Source organism: Eschrichtius robustus, chromosome 6, assembly GCF_028021215.1.
Source record: "Eschrichtius robustus isolate mEscRob2 chromosome 6, mEscRob2.pri, whole genome shotgun sequence".
NCBI lineage: Eukaryota > Metazoa > Chordata > Mammalia > Artiodactyla > Eschrichtiidae > Eschrichtius > Eschrichtius robustus.
In genome coordinates this window covers 109,546,252-109,569,123 of record NC_090829.1, presented here as the reverse complement: position 1 = coordinate 109,569,123, position 22,872 = coordinate 109,546,252, and positions in this window count along the sequence as shown.

The window sequence follows — 22,872 nt, the reverse complement described above, 5'->3', positions numbered from 1 at the left end:
TACACTGAGACACAGTTAAATCAAACTGTTAAAGGCCAAAGCCAAAGAGAGAATCTTGAAAGCAGCAAGATAATAGCAACTCATCATATAGATGAGATCGTAAATAATATAAACATCAATTATCAGAGACCATGAAGGTCCAAAGGCAGTAGAGTGAAATATTCAAAAAGCTGAAAGAAAAACAAAACAAAACAAACTATCAACCAAAAATCCTACATCTGTCACAATCATCCTCCAAAAATAAACAAAAAAATTTAAGACATTTCCAGATAAACAATACAAAGAGAGTTTGTTGCTAGTAGACCTGGTTTACAAGAAAGTATTTCTAGACAAATTACTAGAAACTCACAAAGTAACAAAACTGGCTTAAGAAGAAATAGAAAATTTTAATAGACCTATAAGTAAAGAGATAGAATTAGTAATAAAAACACATCCAAAAAATAGGCCAGGACCAGATGACTTTACTGGTGATTTTTATCAAATTTTAAAGATCAATTAACATGAATTCTTCTCAAAGTCTTATACACAATAGAATGTGAGAGAACACTTTGTAATTCTTTTTATGAGGCAAGTATTACTCTTATGTCAAAGCCAGATAAAGACAACATAAGGAAACTAGAGACCAGTATATTTTATGGCTATGGCTGCAAAAATCCTCAACAAAATACTGGCAAATCGCATACAGGAGCCTATTTAAAGTAATCTACACCAAACCCAAAGTGGGATTTATCCCAGGAATGCAAGGATGGTTTAATATATGAAAATCAATCAGTATAATACACCACATTAATAAGAATTCTCTTTTTTCATAAAGAAAAATACCTCATGATTATTTCAATAGACACAGAAAGAAAGACTTCGACAGAATCTACAGTATTTTATGTTTAAAAAAACTTAATAAACTAAGGATAGAAAAAGTTTTCTCCTAATACCTGGAACAAGACAAGGAGGTCTAGTCTTACCTCTTCCATTCAGTACCATACTGGAAATTCTAGCCAGGTCTGTTAGACTACAAGAGGAAATAAAGGCACCCAAACTGGACAGGAAGAAGCAAAATTATTCCTGTTCACATATTACTCATATCTAATCTAGATAGATAGATGATATAGATTTAGATGTAGATATAGACATAGACATAGATATAGACCTCCTAAAGAATCCACAAAAATAAAGTTAGAGGTAAAAACTTATTTCAGCAAAATTGCAAAATACAAGATCAAAATACAACAATCAGTTGCATTTCTATACACTTGCAATGAACAATACAAACATGAAACTAAGAAAAATATCCCTTTACAATAGTTTCAAAAAGAAGAAATACTTTGGAAGAGATTTAACCAGAAAGTAAGAGACTTGACGAAAAATATAAAACGTTGTTGAACTAAATAACATGTCACCTAAATAAATAGCATATATCACATGTTCATGAATTGGAAGACTTAATATCACCAAAAAAGCAAGTCTTATCAAATCAGTATACAGGGTCAATGCAATACAATCAAATTCTCAGCTTCCTTTTTTTGAAGAAATAAAAATATGGTCCTAAAATTCATATGGAATTGCAAGCAATCCAGAAAAGTAAAAACAATCTTGAAATAGATGGACAAAGTTGGGGACTCAGACTTCCCAATGTCAAAACTTATTCCAAAACTATAGTAATCAAAACAGTGTGGTACTGGCATAAGAACATACAGACATATAAATCAATGGACTAGAACTAGGAGTCTAAAATTAAACCCATACATTTATGGTCAGTTGATTTCTAACAAGAGTCACAAGACCATTCAATGAGAGAAAGAACAGTCTTCAGCAAATTGTGCTTGGACAATTGAATACGCACAAGCAAAAACATGAATTTGGATCCCTACTTCACATCATATACAAAAACTAAATCAAAATGGATTGAAGACCTAAATGTAAGAGTTTACATTTACTCATAGAAGTTACTACAAAACTCATAAAAGGAAACATGGTGTGTAAATTTTGTCACCTTGGATTAGGCAATGTTTGTTTAAATATGATACATGCACACACAAATCAACAAAAAATAGATAAATTGGACTCCATCAAAATTTAAAACTTTTTTGTCTCAAAACACACTATGAAGAAATTGAGAAAACAACCCACAAATGAGAGAAGGTATTTCCAAATCATACACCTGATAAGGGTCTAGTATCCAGAATATATCATGAACTCTCATAACTCAACAACAACAAAAAATAAACAACTGGATTTTAAAATAAGCAAATGACTTAGATGTTTCTCCAAAAAGATATACAGACAGAAAATAAGCACATTAGACAATGCTTAATATCATAGTCATTAAGGAAATGCAAACCAAAAACTATTTCACAGTCATCAGGATGGCAAGATGAGAAAGAAGAAAAACAGGAAAAGGAAGAAGAGGAAGAAAGGAGAATGAGATAGAAGAGAAAGAAGAAGAAGAAAAAAGAAGGAAGAGGAGGTGAAGGAGGAGTAAAGTGAATAAGTAGGAAGGGGAGAAGGAAAAATAACAAATGTTAGCAAGGGTGTGGAAAATTGGAACCCTCAAAAATTGCTTCCTGGCAATGTAACATGGTGCCCTGCTGTGGAACCAGTATGATTGTTCCTCAAAAATTATATGTAGAGTTACCATATAATCCAGAAATCCTACTCCTAGGTATATACCCAAGAGAACTGAACACAGGAAAACTTGTACACAGATGTTCATAACAGCATTATTCATACTAATCCCAAAGTGGAAACCACCAAATATCTATCAAATGAATGAGCTGGGGATGGTCCAAGATAGTGGCACAGGAAGATCCTGAACTCACCTTCTCCCATGGACACACCAAATCTACAGCTATACATGGAAAAATTATTGCAGAAAAAGAGCTGAAAATTAGCTGAACAGGTCCTAAACAAAAGGGATGAAAGGGCCACATGGAGATGGATAGGAGAGGCAAGATGTGTTCTTGCCAAAAACTTCACCCTCAGCATGGTGACCCACAACAGGGAGAGATCTCATGGATCCAGAGCTATTCCCTGAGGAGCAAGGGGTTTATACATGCTCCACACCAGGTACCCCAACACTTGGAATCTGCACTGGAGACAAGGGCCCAAAAGTGTCCAGCTTTGGAAACCAATGGAGGTTTATATCCAGGAGACATAGATTGGGGGTGGGGGGTAGAGGATATGAGATACTCATTTGGAAGGGTTCATGCACAATATCACTTGTCCTGGGACCCAGTGCAAATGCAGAAATTAGACAAGTGCCTGAACTAAATGTGAAGGAGATTTACTTGCTAATCCTAAAGCACCTCCTGGAGGGGCAGGGATGACTTAGGAATTTCTTTGGGGATGGAGGCACAGGCAAGTAACGTTTTTGCACTCTCCCTAACACAGGTGGGCTCCCACAGACACAGACTCACTAAAGCTGTGGGCATGCCCCACCCCCAATGCACTTCCCCTGCCTTCCTAAAGCTGTGGATGTGCCCTACCCCCAGAACTCTCCCAAAGCCTCACTACAGCTGGTGGGTGGCACAGTACACACAGGAGATGTGCCTTAATCACTTGGCACTGGTAGCCAGAAATTTTGCACTCCTGCGCCCATGAGACTGTAACAATCAGAAAGACAGTTCTGGAAGGCCACCGCACCCAGGGGCACTGTTCAGACAGCAAATTGAAACATAAGCCCAGTCTATCTGTGAAAAAGACCAATTTACTTGTCCTGAAGCTTCAATCTGAGGGACAGGCTTCAGGTTTGCCACACATCTAGACGCTAAAGAGGCACTCTCAGGAAATGTAGGCAGGGAGACACCATTCTTATTCTCTCTCTTGGCCTCACCACAATTTACTGGTACCTCCCAGAAAGGAGCTTATATACTGAAGCCCCATTTTTTTCAACTGTTACCCAGGAGACTCCTCCAGATCTCCTGGTCTAAAAGTCAACTAAGTTATGACTGCAGTCCCACAGAACTGTATGTAATTGCATAATTTAAAGCTATTGCCTGAGTAGCTGGCTCCCAATCAGCCTGAAATAGGTGTTAACTGCGATCTCTCTCATTGGAACACTGACAGGTCTTGCCCCTTAACTACTGGGACCTATCAAAAATAAACCAAGCTAATTTAGAAATTCACAAAGGTTTGAGAGACATCCAATAGCTAGGACAAAGTTGAAATAAGGTTCATCTCCTAAATAAGGACATTCCTTCAAGATTGGGAGAGATAGCTAGTCCACAAAATACATAGAAACAAACACAGAGTCAAGCAAAATGAGGAAACAGGAAGATGTTCCAAACAAAGTAACAAGACCAAATATCAGAAAAAGTCCTAATGAAATGGAGATAAGTAATCTACCAAATAGTTTAACAGGAGTAGTCAAAAAGATGCTCACTGAACTCAGGAGAGGAATGAATGACCACAGTGATTGATAATTCCAACAAAGAGAAAGAAAATATAAGAACCTACCAAATAAAAATCATAGAGATGAGAAATACAGTAATTGAACTGAAAAATAAACTAGTGAGGTCCAGCAGAAGACTACACGATGTAGCAGAATGGATCGGCAACCTGGACTACAGGAAAGTAGAACTCAGTGAATCAGAGCAGCAAAAGGAAAAAGAATTTAAAAAGAAGTAAAGATAGCTTAAGGGACCTATGGGACAACATCAAGTGGAATAACATTCAAAGTATAGAGAGAAAAGAGGTTAGAGAATTTATTTGAAGAAATAATGACTGAAAACTTTCCTAACCTGGAAACAGACATCCAGGTCCAGGAAGCACACAGGGTTCCAAGTAACATCCTATTGATAGATGATATTGATGCTACCATGAAATCAGCTCCGATAAATTAAGGTCCAAAAATTATTTTGATGTGTTGGTAATGTTATTGTTCTCCACACAATGGAAGGTAAACCTTACAAAAATTCAGGGACATGCCATGTCAGGAAATTCACAAGGGTCCAGTGGTGTGAAATACCCCTTCAAAATAAAGGACAAAATATTATATCTTGCACTACCTACCAAATAGAAGAGTGCAATGTTTACTATTTTCTTAAAATAAAACATTCCACAACTAGGAATACGTCTCAGATACATTAATCAAGTAATACTGAAGGCTACTAGTTTTGGGTGGGAACTAGAGCAAAAAGGGGATTTGCAAAATGTCTAGGCCCATAAGACCCAGAAGATCTTATTAGCGCTAGAATAATATTCTATATGAAATATGCACTAGAGAATTATTCCATGTGAAATATTAATTCACATGAATTGCCTCTGAAAAGTTCCAGTAGAATTCTGGATTTTGGCATCCCAGAGTATACACCATTCAAGATTGAGCATAAAGGAGTCCAAAGTGCCTAAGTCAATATCCACCTGCATACCACCACTTCACCAACTCATGTATTTAAGCTTATAGTCTAGCTTCATGGGGGTTGGAGTGTTCATCTGACTAACTAATGGGAGGAAAATTCCTTAACCTGTTCACAGATGATCTAGCATATAATGTTGGTATATGTCAAAAAATGAACTGCTGCTACACTAACTCTCCATTTACAACTGCTCCTAAAAGACAGGGCTATGGAGGGATCTTCCCCGGGGGCAGAACTTTAAGCAATTTACCTTGTTATCCATGTTGTGTGAAGAGAGAAGTAACCCAGAGTAAGCATATGTAGAATCATGGGCAGTGGAATCTAAATTAACTGGTTGTTTAGGTGCCTAGAAGTAGCAAGATTGGAAGATCACAGACAGGAAAATCCAGAGAGGTGTGTGTATGGACGAATACAGAAGATACAAAGTGTGAAAATATTTGTATTATGCCCACCAAAGAACATAGACTTCAGTAGAGACAACAAACAATAAAGTGAACAGGATGATTGAGCCAATAGATATCAGTCTTCAACTATCATAGTGTTTTCTCAGTGGGCTAACAATGATTAGTTATCATGGCAGATATGGAAGGTAGCTATGCACTGGGCTAACAGACTGGTATCTGTAATAGATCACAAAAGTGGTCACAATATGCTTTCTCTGTCATCAATCTAGAGGTGAAATATATTTCTCCACCGCTTAATCTCTATCGGTCATGAGACAAGCTTTGGCCAATTTGATAGCAACAAGTATAGTATAATGTAAGCAAAAACTAGAAAAGGAGTTGCATATCAGAACGTTTGCTGTCGCATTGTTATTGCAACTCTACAATCAGCCTGCTGGAGAATGAGAGGTCACTTGAAGAATAACCATGGTTACTCAGCGAAAAACCTGCTACCTACCAGATATGTAAGGCCATTCTAGATAATTTAGAAGTCTTTTGACCTTCCATCTGACCATAGACATATAAGAGGTTCCAGAAGAAATCAACTGGATCAGCACAGATCCACAGAATCATGAGCTATAATGAATGGTTACTCTTTGAAGTCACTAAGTTTTGAGATGGCTTGTAAAGCAGAAACAAAATAAGTACATAGAAGTAGAGTGTTGATGTAAAGGAACTTTAAAAATACAACCTTGACTTTGGGAAGAATTGACATGCAAAACAGAAAAAGCAACAAGAAAACTACTATGTCAGGTTGGAAAAGATGGTCATCAGTTATACAGTTACAAACAATTGACAACAATGTATTCTGCCTAAACATGTAAGGTAAAAAGGTACCCAATTAACTTGTGAACCTCGGCAGAAAAGTCTCCAGGTGGAAATTTGAAAGTCAGAGTTGGCTTCTCTTAATTTCAAATGATAAGATATGAGAAAAGAGGGATAAACTTCTAAAATATGGTTCCACATTGATCACCCTTGACCGAGGAATTCATTTTACAGAAAATAAAGCACAGTCTTGAGCACATGACCCAAGGATCCACTGGCCCTACCACATACCACAACATCAAAAAGTTGCTGGCCAGATAAAGCAATGGAATAAGCATTGAAGATATAGCTGAGAATGCCACTTAAGGATGACACTCTGAAAGAATGGGTCAAATCCTTCAAAATGTGCTGTCTAGCTTAAAGCAATAGCCATTGTATGGTCATTTATCCACAGCAAGTAGAATACACAGATCTAGAAGCTTAAGAGTGTATTTGTCTCAGTCACTATCACTGAATATTTCACTTGAAAGAAATAATACTTGCCATTACTGCAATTTTACACTCTAATGACAACAATAGACATATGAAAGTCTTCCTGGTCACTTTCGGCTTTTTATGCAAGTAAACCAGTAGTCAAAGAAAGTTATCATATAGTAAGGGTAATCGACGCTGGTCAATATGAGGACATAGGGCTACTGCAAGATAATAAGAATGGGGAATTATATATTTGGCACTCAGGTGATCCACTTTGGCTTCTACTGCACAGTTTTTACTATAAATGAACAAATACAGCAACCATAGACTGAAAAGTGCATGGTATCCTGGAGCTCAGATCCTCACGGGCATGTAGGCACAAATCACATCACCAGATAAGCTACAATGACCAAGTTCTAGCCAAGAGGAAATTATATCTAAAGTATGTAGTAAAAAAAGAAGATATTGAGTATCAGTTATAGTATGAGAAACAACTACAGCAGTGGAAGCTATAGTCCATCTAATTAATCCTCATCTTATTCATTTTTGCAGAAAGTGCAACCATTCAGAATCCTAGAGAAGCTGTAACTAGATAAAGTTAACCTAATGTCAGAAGCAAGTAGACCTGACTGAAACAAGGGACGGACCCTAGTGAATGCTACTGGTGTCCTCCCAACTCACCTTTACTAGGCGAGTGTACCCATTCTCCCGCTGCTACATGTTTTAGTTGTTAAGGCTCAAAGCAGCCCCTTTCTTTGGGGAATATACCTCAGTCAAACAGGAGCTGTCTCATCTGTGAAATTAAGCTCCCTTTCTCAAATGGATAACGTAAGCATCAAATGGGAGATTGACATTGGGGTAAAAAGACAGGCACTCTTTCTACAGTGTGGGACCAAATCTGCCATGCAATTTGTGCACCAGGCCTACTAGCAAGATAAGGCTGAAGCTCACCATAGCCACTTTCTGACTTACATATTTTCCCTTGTTGTACTCTACTGCAAAAATATAGATAGTAAATAGTTTAGGTTTTGAAATCTGTATGATATCTATTCCAATTACTCAAATCAGCCATTGCAGCATGAAAGCAGTCATATATAATACATAAACATATTTACGTGCCTGTGTTCCAACAAAATTTTATTTACAAAAACAGGCAATGGACATCATTTGGTTCCTGGCTACAGTTTGCCAACCTTTGATCTAGGTTATAACAATGGTGAGAACACTGAATATTAAATGCAGTGAGCCAAATATGTACTCAGAGGAAGATTCATAGTCTTAGAAGCATTAATTACTAAATCTGAATGAATTAAAATTAAAATAAATAAAAATTTCATTAAAGAATAAATAAATTAGGGAAATAGGAAGTAATTAAAGGGATAAAATCAGTTATGAATGGATTATAAGAGCAAAAACAGCAAAGACAACTTGAAAGAGTTGAACTTTAGAAACCTCAAAAAACCCCAAAACTCAAAAAAGCCTAATTAATATAAAATGGATAAAATATAAATACAAAAAATTAGAACTGTACGGCTTCCCTGGTGGCACAGTGTTTAAGAATCCACCTGCCAATGCGGGGGACACGGGCTCGAGCCCTGGCCGGGAAGATCCCACATGCCGTGGAGCAACTAAGCCCGTGTGCCACAACTACTGAGCCTGCGTTCTAGAGCCCGCAAGCCACAACTATTGAAGCCTGTGTGCCACAACTACTGAAGCCGGTGCACCTAGAGCCCATGCTCCACAACAAGAGAAGCCACTACAATGAGAAGTCTGTGTACCACAACAAAGAGGATCCCCAACTTGCCGCAACTAGAGAAAGCCAGTGCACAACAATGAAGACCCAACACAGCCAAAAAATAATTAATTAATTAAGAAAAAATTAGAACTGTAAAGAAGATCCATATGCCATTTACATTGCTCCATATGATACAGATGAACATCTTCCCATATTTTATAAATCCCCATTATAGTGTGACTGAAAACTGACAAAAAGAGTAGTACATGAAAGTAATAGGTAGCACATGACAATTGAACACAAAAATGGATTCAAACATTCCATATATAATACCATAATTTAAAAGATGCAATATAATAAAGTAAAATCCCATACTCATACAGAATATATTCCAGGAATGTAATGATATTTCAAATGTAGGAAATGTATTAAATATGTGAATATCTTGATAAAATTATTTGATAAAAAATATCTTGATAAAATTATTTGATAAAATTCAACATTTACTCCTAATAAAAGCAATCAGTATAACAGAATACATGCAACTATATGCCTTAGAACACATGCACTATGATTAATGGCGAAACATTAGGAACATTCTTATTAAAGTGAGAATCCAGTGGAGGTAGCCTGTTATCATCACTATTTTTTAAAACATTTCTGAAAGTGCCAGTCTATGGAATTTAAAGGAGAACAAACTAAGTGGCACAGATATTTCGATAGGCAAAGAGTAAAATAATTATTTGCAGATTAGGAAACCATAAAAGAATAAAAGTTTATATATATAAATATGTGTGTGTTCAAATGTATGAATATATACACATATATGTGTATACATATTATAAAATGATTAATAAGTTTAGTAAAATGACTATTAAAAAGTTAAGTATACAATGAATCAGTAGAGGATGATGACAAGCACTTAGATACTGGGTTTCTAGGAAACGGCTCAAGACACAACTCTGCCAGTACCAACTGTGTAATATGAGTATGGACTTAATCTCTTTGAGCCTCAGCTTTGTGATGTGATAAGCTGAGATAACAATAATACCTACATAATATAGATATTTCAAATTATTTATTATTCAATTTAATATCCAATCCTTATATTTACAAAACAGTAATATTTCACCTGAATATCAACAAAGTAAGAAGGTAATGTAGACTATGACTAAATGATTATCCAGAACACTATAAAGTTTACTGGAGTATAGTAAAAAAAAATTAATAACATTAAAAAAGAAAACTATACAAAGCAAGAGGCAAACTCTGTCCTTTGGTAGGATGTCCAAAAGATATGTGTATTATAATTCTCCCTTAATTGATATATAGACATTTTCAGTTGCAAGGTAATTAAAAAATACATCTGTTTAATTTGTTTAATGTGGAACTTGTTAAAATGATAGAAGGGCAATTGGGATGAATGACATATATAAAGATTCATAAATTTTGTAAAGTAAAAAAAGAGTATAAGCATAGTTCTTTACTAATCAAAAAGTATTCTAGTAATCAACAGCATACCATATAAGTCAGAAGTGGAAAACTCAGTGAAGTAGGAAAGGAAAATATAGACAGGGGAAATAGGAGTGGGGAGGAGGGAAAGAAAGAGAGATAGAATTAAACTCTTTCCTGAAATCAGTGAGAAAAATAAGAATTAGAAAGTGGTGTTAGGATAAGTGGCTAGCATTTTAAATATTTTTTAAAAGCCTATATGCAAAAAATATATCAATGAAAAAAATCTGGGAATTTGTACACATAAAAATATAAATGAAAAATGAATATTTAAAAATACATTTTTGGATTAGTAATTTGAGAAATGGAGATAAATAAAACTTTTCTTCTGTTATTAGATTAGATAAGGATAAAATATTAGAAATTCCAATGTTGGTGTAGAAATAATTCTGTAGAGATATAATTTGGTGTGACACACATGGAAGGAAATTTGACAATAAACAAGATTATTTTAAATCTGTACATAATTTGATTCATAATTTACAATTTAAGGACTTTAATCTTAAAATGTACACATGAATAAATATGTTGGCTATTGTATTGATTTTAATAAGCCAAATCTTGAAAGCAAACCAAATATTTTAGATTTGGTTAAATATATTATGATGAAGCCAACTGAATATGTTATGGCTATTTAAAATATTGATTTATTTAATTTATTTATATAACTTATTTTGTTTTCATTACAAGACATACTGCATTAAATTTTTACATAATATTGCCATCATAACCATGGAGCTCACTGTGATACTCTTTCAACATTTTTAATGAACCAGAAGTAATAAAGTGACTATTTTTTCATATGTTGAAATGGAGCAATAATAAGGCAGAGAAATAAGTCAACACAAATATATTAAATTTTCCCTGACTATACTACCTTTAAACTTTACATATTACAATGTATATTATATCTAAATCTAAGTCACCACTAGAGTTCTTCACATTCCTCAATACTTGGTAGGACTAAATGCAATATAAAGTAGTTTAAGGGTTGGTTCTGTCATAATGTTTTATATTAGTATAATTCTAATCCAAAAAAAACTGAGAAAAACTAGTGTCAGGTCGATACAATTCATTCATTTCATCCTACTAAATACATGTCACTATAATTAGAAATAACTTGTTTCAAAAGTATTCCTTTTTCAGATAATTTCAGACATCACAAAGCAATCATAAAGAACAAAAGTTCCTTTGTGTGACTGAAGGACTTTGTGAAATAAAAGTTACTACAAAAGTGCTTAATAATAACACCCAAAACACTGTTAGGCTTTAAATAGAAGAAATGGATAAGTAGATATGATAACATCTGCTCCCTCTGTTGCCACAGACGCTGATGAGGAGCTGCACTAGAAATACTTCTCTAGGTAATGGCAGAATTCTAGTACTGCCTAAAATGTGTAACACATGCAAACAAGCAACAAAACTAATTGTTCTAAATCTCATATTTATCCAAAGAGTGTTTAATAAGACATATAGCCACTTATACATTCCAAATGCTCCATGCGAATGATAACTGTGAACCAAAAATTACTAAATTTTAAAATAGTCTTAAGGATGTCCACTATGCCACAAATTTAATCCCAAATTTTAAGAATAAATTTAATTTTAACTTTAATATAAATATTAACAATATACCCATGTACCTCTGTTCACTTAATCTATGACAAACAAGGCCAGAATATACAGTGGAGCAAAGACAGCCTCTTCAATAAGTACTGCTGGGAAAACTGGACAGCTACATGTAAAAGAATGAAATTAGAACACTCCCTAACACCATACACAAATCTCAAAATAGATTAAAGACGTTAAATGTAAGGCCAGAGAGCATAAAACTCTTAGAGGAAAACATAAGAAAAACACTCTATGACATAAATCACATCAAGATCCTTTTTGACCCACCTCCTAGATAAATGGAAATAAAAACAAAAATAAACAAATGGGACCTAATTAAACTTAATAGCTTTTGCACAGCAAAGGAAACCATAAACAAGACAAAAAGACAACCCTCAGAATGGGAAAAATACTTGCAAATGAAGCAACTGACAAAGGATTAATCTCTAAAATATACAAACAGCTCATGCAACTTAACATCAAAAAAACAGATAAACCAATCCAAAAATGGGCAGAAGACCTATATAGACATTTCTCCAAATAAGACATACAGATGGTCAACAAACACATGAAAAAATGCTCAACATCAATAATTATTAGAGAAATGCAAATCAAAACTACAATGAGTTATCACCTCACACCAGTCAGAATGGTCACAAAATCTACAAACAATAAATGCTGGAGAGGGTGTGGAGAAAAGGGAACACTCTTGCACTGTTGGTGGGGATGTAAACTGATACAGCCACTATGGAGAACAGTATGGAGGTTCCTTAAAAAACTAATAATAGAATTACCATATGACCCAGCAATCCCACTACCCAGAGGAAACCATAATTTAAAAAGACACATGCACCCCAATGTTCACTGCAGCACTATTTACAATAGCCAGGATATGGAAACATCCTAAATGTCCATTAACAGAGGAATGGGTAAAGAAGATGTGGTACATATATACAATGGAATATTACTCAGCCATATAAAGGAATGAAACTGGGTCATTCATAGAGACGTGGGTGGACATAGAGACTGTCATACAGTGTAAAGTAAGTCAGAAAGAGAAAAGCAAGTATTGTATATTAATGCATATATGTGGAATCTGAAAAAATTGGTATAGACGATCTTATTTACAAAGGAGAAATAGAGACACAGATGTAGAGAACAAACATATGGATACAAAGGGAGAAAGGGGGTGGGTGGGATGAATTGGGAGATTGGGATTGACGTATATACACTATTGATACTACATATAAAATAGATAACTAATGAGAACCTACTGTATAGCACAGGGAACTCTACTCAATGCTCTGTGGTGACCTAAATGGGAAGGAAATCCAAAAAAGAGGGAATATATGTATATGTATAGCTGATTCACTTTGATCTACAATAGAAGCTAACACAACATTGTAAAGCAACTATACACCAATGAAAATTTTAAAAGAATAATAAACTTGATATTTAAAAAATTCACCAAAAATAAGAGAAAATTCTACATATAAAATTCTGTTATCTGCAAATCATAAATTTGTCTTTTCCTTGCCAGTATTCATAGCTTTTCTATATCATATCCATGAAATTTTATATTTATCATATACCTCTAGATAAAATAAACATTAAACTAGTGATAGTGGGCATTCTTAATTATTATTTTAGTGGAAATGCCTCGTGTTTCTTCATTAAGTATAGTTTTTTCTGTTGATTTAAGCAAGATTTTTTGATAATAAAGTGTATATTTACATTCATATTTTCATATGGTTTGTCTCCCTCTAAGAGATGAATATTATTCGAGTCCTTATGTAGACTAGAGGAAATAGAAAGAAAATATGATCTATTTGAACTACTGATACACTATATTAATAGGTGTTCTGATATCAAGCAATGATTATATTATTGGGATAAAAATCTTTGTCAAGAAAGAGGAAGAGATGAAAAAGCACATGCTCAATCCCTTTCAGAGAAGCCTTTCTTCCGATAAGCCATTAACCATAACTTAGTCAAAAAGCAAATCATAGCTCCAATGGAAGCTGAGAAACTGTTTATTTCATGTTGTCACATACCTAACCGAAAAAACTGGAGTTTCTACTAGAAAAGGAAAAAGAAAACACAGTGGGCCTCAACAGTGTCCCTACCATACATTGTTTCATATTGAATGGCTATCTAATATTCCATTTAATGGATATATTAGAATGTATTTTACTAATTTAGGTAATATCCAAATTTGTTATCTTAAGCAATTTTAAAATAAAAATGTCCTTGTAAATATAAAAAAAAATGACTCTGCCAAATAAATCATTACAATATAAAATAAAATGCCATAATATTATAAGCAAAATTCATGGCTGTGTTTAAAATGATATTCTCCTTTTTGTGCCAGTTTTAGTTTCTTCAGTATACGGATTCTTGATACACTATAATATTCTTAACTGCTAACTTTTCTAATGCATTTTGTATTCTATGAAATTGCATGATTTAAAAGAAAATAATAATAAAATATTAGTCTTCTATTCCTGTGTTTTAAAACTAATTTTTGCAAAGCTGACAAAACATATATCTCACTTATAATATCTTCCTCTTTTAAGTGTGAATGCAATTTAAATTTTCTCTATGGTAAAAGTTTTTCCTTTAAGATTGTGAGTGATGATTTCAAGCAGAACAAATAACCATAGAAATAAATCCCTTGGTTTTAATTGACTTCTGCTTTTATTGCAAGTAATTGTGTATAATTGCTGTCTTTCCAAGTGATAATAAACAAAAATATCATTAAAATAAAGATAATTTTCAAATCAAGACTTACCCTTGAGTGATTGTTCCCATAACAATTACTGATTACATCTGGATTTGCTGTCTTTTCCATGCAAAACAAATTACATGTGTTATTTAGCCAAACTTTGTAGAGTTAATATCTGTTCATAATACTCTATTGCAAGTATTTTATACAAGACACTAAAGAAATAGGGCAAATTATATTTACAGAAGAAATCAAATGAATGTCAAAAATACTGTTTATCTAACTATTGCAAATAGAATATAAATTAAATGTCTAGGATATATTTTAATTTATATTTGATTGTTTTGGGTTATGTATTTTAAAGTGTCTTAAAATTATCATGATGTCTTCTAAAATAAAATACATATCATATGAAAGTGGAATAGGGGATGGGTTTTATAAGAACACAAGGAACAAGTGCCTTTATAAAGAATAGTTTAAAGAAAAGTAAATTAAAAAATAAAATGGTCAGCATGAAAGTACATAAGAGAAGGGAACTAAACTATAAAGAACCAATTAAGGCATGCAGGAAAAAGATAAAGACAGGAATATTAGGCCATGTCAGCTATTTCATTCAAAAAGGATAGGAATGGCTTTAACAGATATATCAGAAAAAGAGAAATACCAATGCAAATAATAATATTCAGTAAGAGATATAAAATTAAAATTATTTTCAAGTGTTGACTCAGACTTTCAGCTCCGTATTATTTTAAATCAGGTAAAGAAAACATCTGAAATAGTAGGAAAATTATAAAAAAGAATTCTAAAGAAATCAAATATGAAATTTTTTGCCTGAGAATTTCAGTTTCTTTTCTCACAGACATGTAACAAATTGCTATTTAGGAAAAGAGAGGAAAATATCCATAAAATAATAAGTGTGTGAACACAAATTCGTGGTATATTTGCCTTAAAATTAATGGTCAAACATTTTAAATTTATGATAATTCTACATATAATTAAAGGTTAAAATAGCTGCAAAATATTGTCAATACAAAAATGTTCAAAGAGATTGCAAATATTCTGAAGGGTTATAAGTGAACCATAAAAGTAAATGATATATTTTTCAGTCATATTGAGCTTCCTAATGAGTTACCCTGGGAATAAGGTCTAAGCCGAGTTTTCTAACTTCTTCATTAATGAAATAAGAGAAAAATAAATAGTACATCATTTTAAATTTTAAGTTTTGCTAAGTTAGGATTAGCAGAAATATATTACAGAATTACAGAATTATATATTATATAATTACAGAATTATATATTATAGAATATATAAACAGAAGTATATTATAATGAGATCTAACCTGGACAGAAATAAATTAAGGCACTAAATGACAAAATGTTAGCAAACTTGCTTAGTTTTATGTGGACTATATGTAAAATCCTGAATAGAATACAATCTCATACTTTACTTCTATTTCTTTTAAATATATACTGAATTTATGTCTGTGGTTCAATAGAGGTGAGGGGCCTACAGGAATCATTAAAATCTGATTTGTGATATTTTTTGTTTATTTAGATGTAGTCCCCTTTAAAATTGTGTAGTCAAAGACAGACAGTAAGGAGTATGATTACTTTTACTAAAATTTAAGAGTTCTTCATCCTGTAATGAGCCCTGTTTTTTCAAAGGAGAAGTAGAAATGTACATATGACCTTATTAACAAACGGATTCAGTCTAAAAATAATTTTTAAATAGCTTGGTAAAGAAAATTAAAAGTAAGAACACAAACATTTGGTTAAATACATAATTATAATAGGTTACCTATAAACAGTACTATGTTATGTGCTTGGTGCTTCTTAGACAATGAACTAATTTATTCCTCACAAGGACACAATAAGTATCATTATATCCACTCTCATTTTACAAATGAGGACATTTAGACAGACATGCTAGGTAGTTTAAGGTCAACTGGCCCTCTAGTGACAGTTAGCATTCAAACCCAGGTAATCTGGCTGTGGAATCTGTGCTCATTGTCAGTCCACAGGCAGTTTTGTTTCAAAGATTTGCTATTGCCCCTTCAAACTGGGCAGGCACAAATGGGTGCTTTACCAAATGCAATAAAAATAACCTGAATTGGAGCCCAAGCATGAATTTTGAAAAGAGCATTTCTCCTGTCTAAATGAGACAGCTCTCTCTGAATTTACTTAAGTTTATCATGGTCAGTTATATCTAGAATACAACTTCTACACTAGGGTGAGTGATGTTGGGTTAGCTGGTTGGAGGTATTACTTAGTAGACCTGGAGGCTCTCAACAGGGCATGCAATTTTGTGAAAAATCCCTCATCATATCACTTTGCCAACACAGTATCACAGGATTACGGGCTGCCAATTTTAGGGTACGACGTGCAGCAATTTCTTATAAATTTACATTCATACTTTTATTTTACATATAGGAAAACCTGGTAGTTTATGGAAATATCTTTCTCTCCCTCTTTCACTTCCTTTCTTTCTTTCTCTCTTTCTCTCTCTCTTTCTTCTTTCTTTCTTTCTTTTTCTTTCTTTCTTTCTTTCTCCCTTCTTTCCTTCCTTCCTTCCTTCCTTCCTTCCTTCCTTCCTTCCTTCCTTCCTTCCTTCCTTCCTTCCTTCCTTCCTTCCTTCCTAACCTGGGATAGCTTCCTAAGGAACTATCAAGTTCTAAAGAGCTTATGCCTAGCCTAGAAAATGTAGGTAATGACTGTGAACTCTAAATAGATTGCTCATCTAATAACAATTTTTATTTCTAATTTCTCAGGGCTTTGTCTCCAGTATTACTAATTTCCACATTTTAGCTATATAAAAACTTTCACTAGCAGATGTAAATAATTCATGTAGGTTAATATTTAAGTGTGTGTGATACATTACTTAATATAGTACAATATTCTTATCTTTAAATAATAATGAAATGACATTTAGACTATCAGTTCTTTTCATACCTGGTCTACTGTGCTTTAGAATGAAAAAAAAAGGAATCTAGCATTTTAACTCTAATATTTAATATAAAATTACTAAAAATATTTTGACCAAGGTGACCTTCCTATGGATTAGAAAAATGTACACTTCATACAGTAAGTAAAGAATAATCACTTCACCCTAGGCTACAATAACTTCTCAAATGCATCACTAAACAAGTTTATGGTTGGCTTAGATTTTAGAGAAAGAAACCCATTTAAAACTTCATTAACTATACATGTGTGCCGATGATATGTTTTACTAGAGGGGATTTTTTTTTTTTTTTTTGTCTAGTACTACTTTTCATTGTTGCTAATTATATTGAAATATGTGAATCAGTCCAACCATGAAAATCAGCACTGAACCATGTATTTAGGGTCCAGAAGAAACCAGGGCAGCCTAATGAAAAACAGGTAAAGAGCCTCAAGAGGATAAGGAAGTAGGTGCAACGAAACAGTACATGTTGCTTGTCTTTTCTAAAGCTCTTTATGTTGGTGTTTACGGCAACCTGTGGGGGGATTCTGAATGTATCTAGTGAAGAGAAACACTAATGCTTTCTCATTTAAAAAAAAAAATGCTTAAAAGCCTACGAGGAGCAAAGGCAGAGGAGAGGTAAAAGCAATATGAATATGAAGAATTGCAATAAAAATTTTGTAAATCAAGTCAAGTTTCTCCGAAATCATTATTTAACTTATATCAGACTAAAACATTTTATATGCCATGTCTTTAAACAAAGACATCTGACAGATAAACACAGATAGTCCACTGGTTGGTGGCTACTAAACTTATCAGAGTAAAGTTAAAAATGATCCGAATGCATTTTTATAAAAGATGGTTAATAATTAGACACTAAAAATACTATACCAATAATATAAAAAGTATCTCAAAATATGAATTTCTGTATTTGTAATAGAGCATCATCTTTGTGTCCCCAGAAAGTGATTTTCTTAGATATAGCTAGTGGTTAGGCCTACGTAAAAGAAAGAGTACAAACCTTTTCACTATTTTGACAGGAGTTTTGTGGGGGGTACATGTGGGAGACTAAGGGAGGACTCTAAGCTCAGTCTTGGTATATGATTTTAGGAACTTTTCTCTTTAACTGTTTGTACCTTATGTGTGCTTTGGAAAGTGATTAGAGGAATTGATGGGTGAGTATACATATGAAATGTAAATTAATAATTCTTATTCTAATAATCCCAGTTCCAAAAACAGACTCTCAGAAATAACATAATAGGCTATTTAGGAACAAAAGAGTGAAATATAAAATCATGGAAGCATATAAGTGAAGATCCACTCACAATCTGTGTGTCCCTAAGATGTGTAGAATGATTTTTTGGGTGACTATTCCTTCTAATTTTTTTTACCATATCATTCATACACAGAGTAAAATGTAAAATGTCTTCCTCAAAGAAAGGATTCAATAGTAGAAAAGTCATAGCAACATTATAAAAACACACAAGAATTCAAACTTTCTCCTTTTTTATTTTTTATCAAAGTATATGTCTCTTCCTTTAAATAAACAGAACCATGTAAGAAGAAAAAGTGAAGCAGAATTATTCATAAATTTGACTCTCAGAAAAACTATGGAGGTGGCAAGTAGAATATTCCTTATGGAAAGGAAATCAGGAAAACGAATAAATCAAAAATGTATTTACTTCTTAAACACGTATAACAGACTGTTATTACTTTTGTTAAGTGTTCCGTCCTGTTGCATTTTCATAAACAGGAGTCTAATTTTAAAACAGCAATGGGCTTCACCAGTATCTCAACAGCATGATTTTATATGACAGATTTATTTGGATTGCTATTTAGATGTAAAATATTGGAATGGCTCTATCTATTGTTTGGATGAGTTACCTTGTATGAACTAGAAATGTATGCTGAAACTGCCAGCTACTGCATAAAATATTTCATTAACATCAAGACCTCATTTGTTAGATTGAATTGCAGTCTTTTTGCCAAATTTCCCCCACAGATATATTCTATTTTAGAAAAATCGAATAAAAACAACACACAAATAAAAAGACAATTAATTCATATCTGTGAAACTCAGAATGCCTAGAATGCAAGCATTAGTGCTGTATATGATATAAAATTGCAATTAAATTTCTATTTTTATTAAAGTTTACATAACAAAACTACCACACACTTTGAAAATTTTAAACTTCCTGTAATGGCAGAGATTCATTCAAATTAGATATTCCCTCTTTCTTTCTCTGTCTCTGTCTCTTTCTCTCTCTCTCTCTCTATATATATATATTTGGATGCAAATTAGTATTATATGCAGAGAAAATATTTTAGATCTTATAAGACCATTTTTGTCATTTTAGAATATAACTTCTAGATAAGAACTATTATCATTAGTTAGCCTTGAGATATATCATAGATAATGAAGGTGCCACGGCCTGTTTTATACATTAGGGATTCCAACTTTAGCCTGATCTGTGTTTGCTACTGTGACCAAACTATCTGATGAGGTGAAAGATTACTCCCAGCAACAGTCATTTTTAAAAAGCAGGTTGGCAAAAGGGTTCCATGTAGTCAGTCTGAGACACTGAAAGAGCCTGCAGCTGATAAGAGAACAGCAGGGGTTTCCCACTTACAACCATCTTAAAACTGTTTGAACGTAATGGAGGGTAAAGCTGAAGGAAACATTTTCCAGAAGGGTTCTAAATGATTCAGGAACATGTACTGATTTTTGTTCACACCTGACAATATGTAACATTAACAGGCAAAAGGAACATTCTTAGTACTCTTGGTTAGATCAGAAAATAGCCTCAGCATATGGAGGATCCTAGAAGAAAAGAGTGTCAGTATGTGGAAGAAAGCAAAAACAGTGCCCAGGGAATTTGCTGGATGTGATAATACCATCAAAAAGAAGAAAGCAACTGGTAGATGAAAATGCACCATGTGGAGGATGACTTACCACCACAAATGCATATTTATAAACACATGGGGGAAACCTTCATTGCTTCCCACAAATATGTGCATTAGACTATAAAGATTAATAAGTTTGCTTAAAGGCATAGGATTAGGTGGATTCAACTACAATGTGAATACAAAAAGAGAATACAAGAGTGCCAAGGCCTGAGATTTTGAGGTGTGTAGTAGGGAAGAAGGGGAATCTGTGGGAATGCATGTCCTAATCACAGGGTAAATGCCAGTGGCTTTGAGACCTTATAAAGGGAGCCATCATTTTTTAATTCCCCATTTTAAAAAAGCGTGTGATCTAATAATGCTGTAAGATCTTGCTCCTGTTTCGTACCGCGCACGTGCACACACGCACACACAATGTTTAGAAATTAAAAAAAAAAATTCCTACTTCATTGCTTCCCTGTTAATTGTTCTTCTATATACTTTCTGATAGAGAGAAACTCTTCTTAATTTTTGAGCCAACATCAGAGGGCATGGCTAGTTTGTCATGTCTATCTCTCTCCATTTACTTAAAACTTCACCTGGAACAAGTGTGAGAGGGAGGAGGGAGGTCAGAGAAGGAAGCTTCAGGGCAAGGTTGAGATAGATCTTACATTTTTTATTCAGTAAAAGAATATTCCAAAGGAGTTTTCAGTTTGGCAACACATCATAAATAAACTGCCTGTATTCTTAAAATACATTGATAAATAAATATGTGGTCTTGGTTACGTAGATAATGTGAGCTGGCCTGTAGCTCCTGGTATTTAGGAGTAGACATTGGGATTCCCAAACTCCATAAGTTAGGAATGGCCATACATCAAGCTGCCTAGCCATACCTTCTTCACCATCAGTGTCTATGACTTGAATTTCAACTTGTGTTGTCCTCATAACCTTTTCATCCTGCTTCTAAAAATTATCTATCACCTCTATTTCATCCTATTTCACCTGCTAATTCCATTAACAGGTTAAATTTCCAGAGCCCTCAGGCCATTTTTCAAGCCTGAGGTTGTTTAGCAATACTAGACTGTAAATACTTCCCCAAAATACTAGGCAATGCCATTTTTTTAATTCTCTATTTTGGTCTTGATTTCTCTTTTGCAGTGACTTGATCACTAGTTTCTTCACTCTTATTAAAAAAAAGGTCAGAAATTTTTACAATATATTTTGTTTAGGAGGACAGTGTGTTTGTTACATGGCCAGATCCCTGGCAAGCAAATAGACAAACTTAGAGACTACACATTTGTAGTAGGTAATTCGCAAGCAATCTCAGATAATTGACAGTTAAAAATCTCCCTGACCCTTTTCTACCTCTCAGTCTGAAACATTACATTCTTTCTGTGCTTGAAACACAATTCCAATTCCCTCTTCCTAGAACTCTGGCTCTCAGCTTCTCATGGTTATTTATAGTTTACGGCATATAGATGGTCAGTCACAGATGGCAGTAACTCTTGGTAGTTCTTCTGGAAAAGTTCTTCAGTTATCAGCTGCATGCTTGGGTATCTTGTTGCCTGAACTTATTAGTCAAGAACCGATATTTTATCTTAAAAACTGATTTGGTTTCCAATGAAAAATTTTCAGAAGATATGAATTTACACATCAACCTTCATGGCCCAGCCTTAATTGATATTTCCCTAGCAATCTTTGGCAAAAATCCAGTTACAAAACATCTTCGGTGCTGCTTGGTCTTACTTTTTCATTTGCAACATTCAATCTTAAATGCTTCACTTCCCCAGAGGATCAGGGGCCAAGGTCACCACTCACCACAATATGAAAGGTTATTCCTAGCATCTTTACATTTGATCCATAGTCAGAGTTACCACTTGAAAACATTGTACTCAGAGATTAGCTGGCCTGGTTGGGTGTACCCCACCTCAGCTCTAAGGATTTTTTTTTTTAACATCTTTATTGGAGTATAATTGCTTTACATTGTTGTGTTAGTTTCTGCTGTACAACAAAGTGAATCAGCTATACATATACTTATATCCCCATATTCCTCCCTCTTGGCCTCTCTCTCCCACCCTCCCTTATCCCACCCCTCTAGGTGGTCACAAAGCACCGAGCTGATCTCCCTGTGCTATGCGACTGCTTCCCACTAGCTATCTATTTTACATTTGGTAGTGTAAATATGTCAATGCCACTCTCTTACTTCGTCCCAGTTTACCCTTCTCCCTCCCTATGTCCTTAAGTCCATTTTCTACATCTGCATCTTTATTCTTGTCCTGCCCCTAGGTTCTTCAGAACCCTTTTTTTTTTTTTTTTTTTTTTAGATTCCATATATATGTGTTAGCACACGGTATTTGTTTTTCTCTTTCTGAAATACTTCACTCTGTCTGAGATTCTAGGTCTACTACAAATAACTAAATTTTGTTTCTTTTT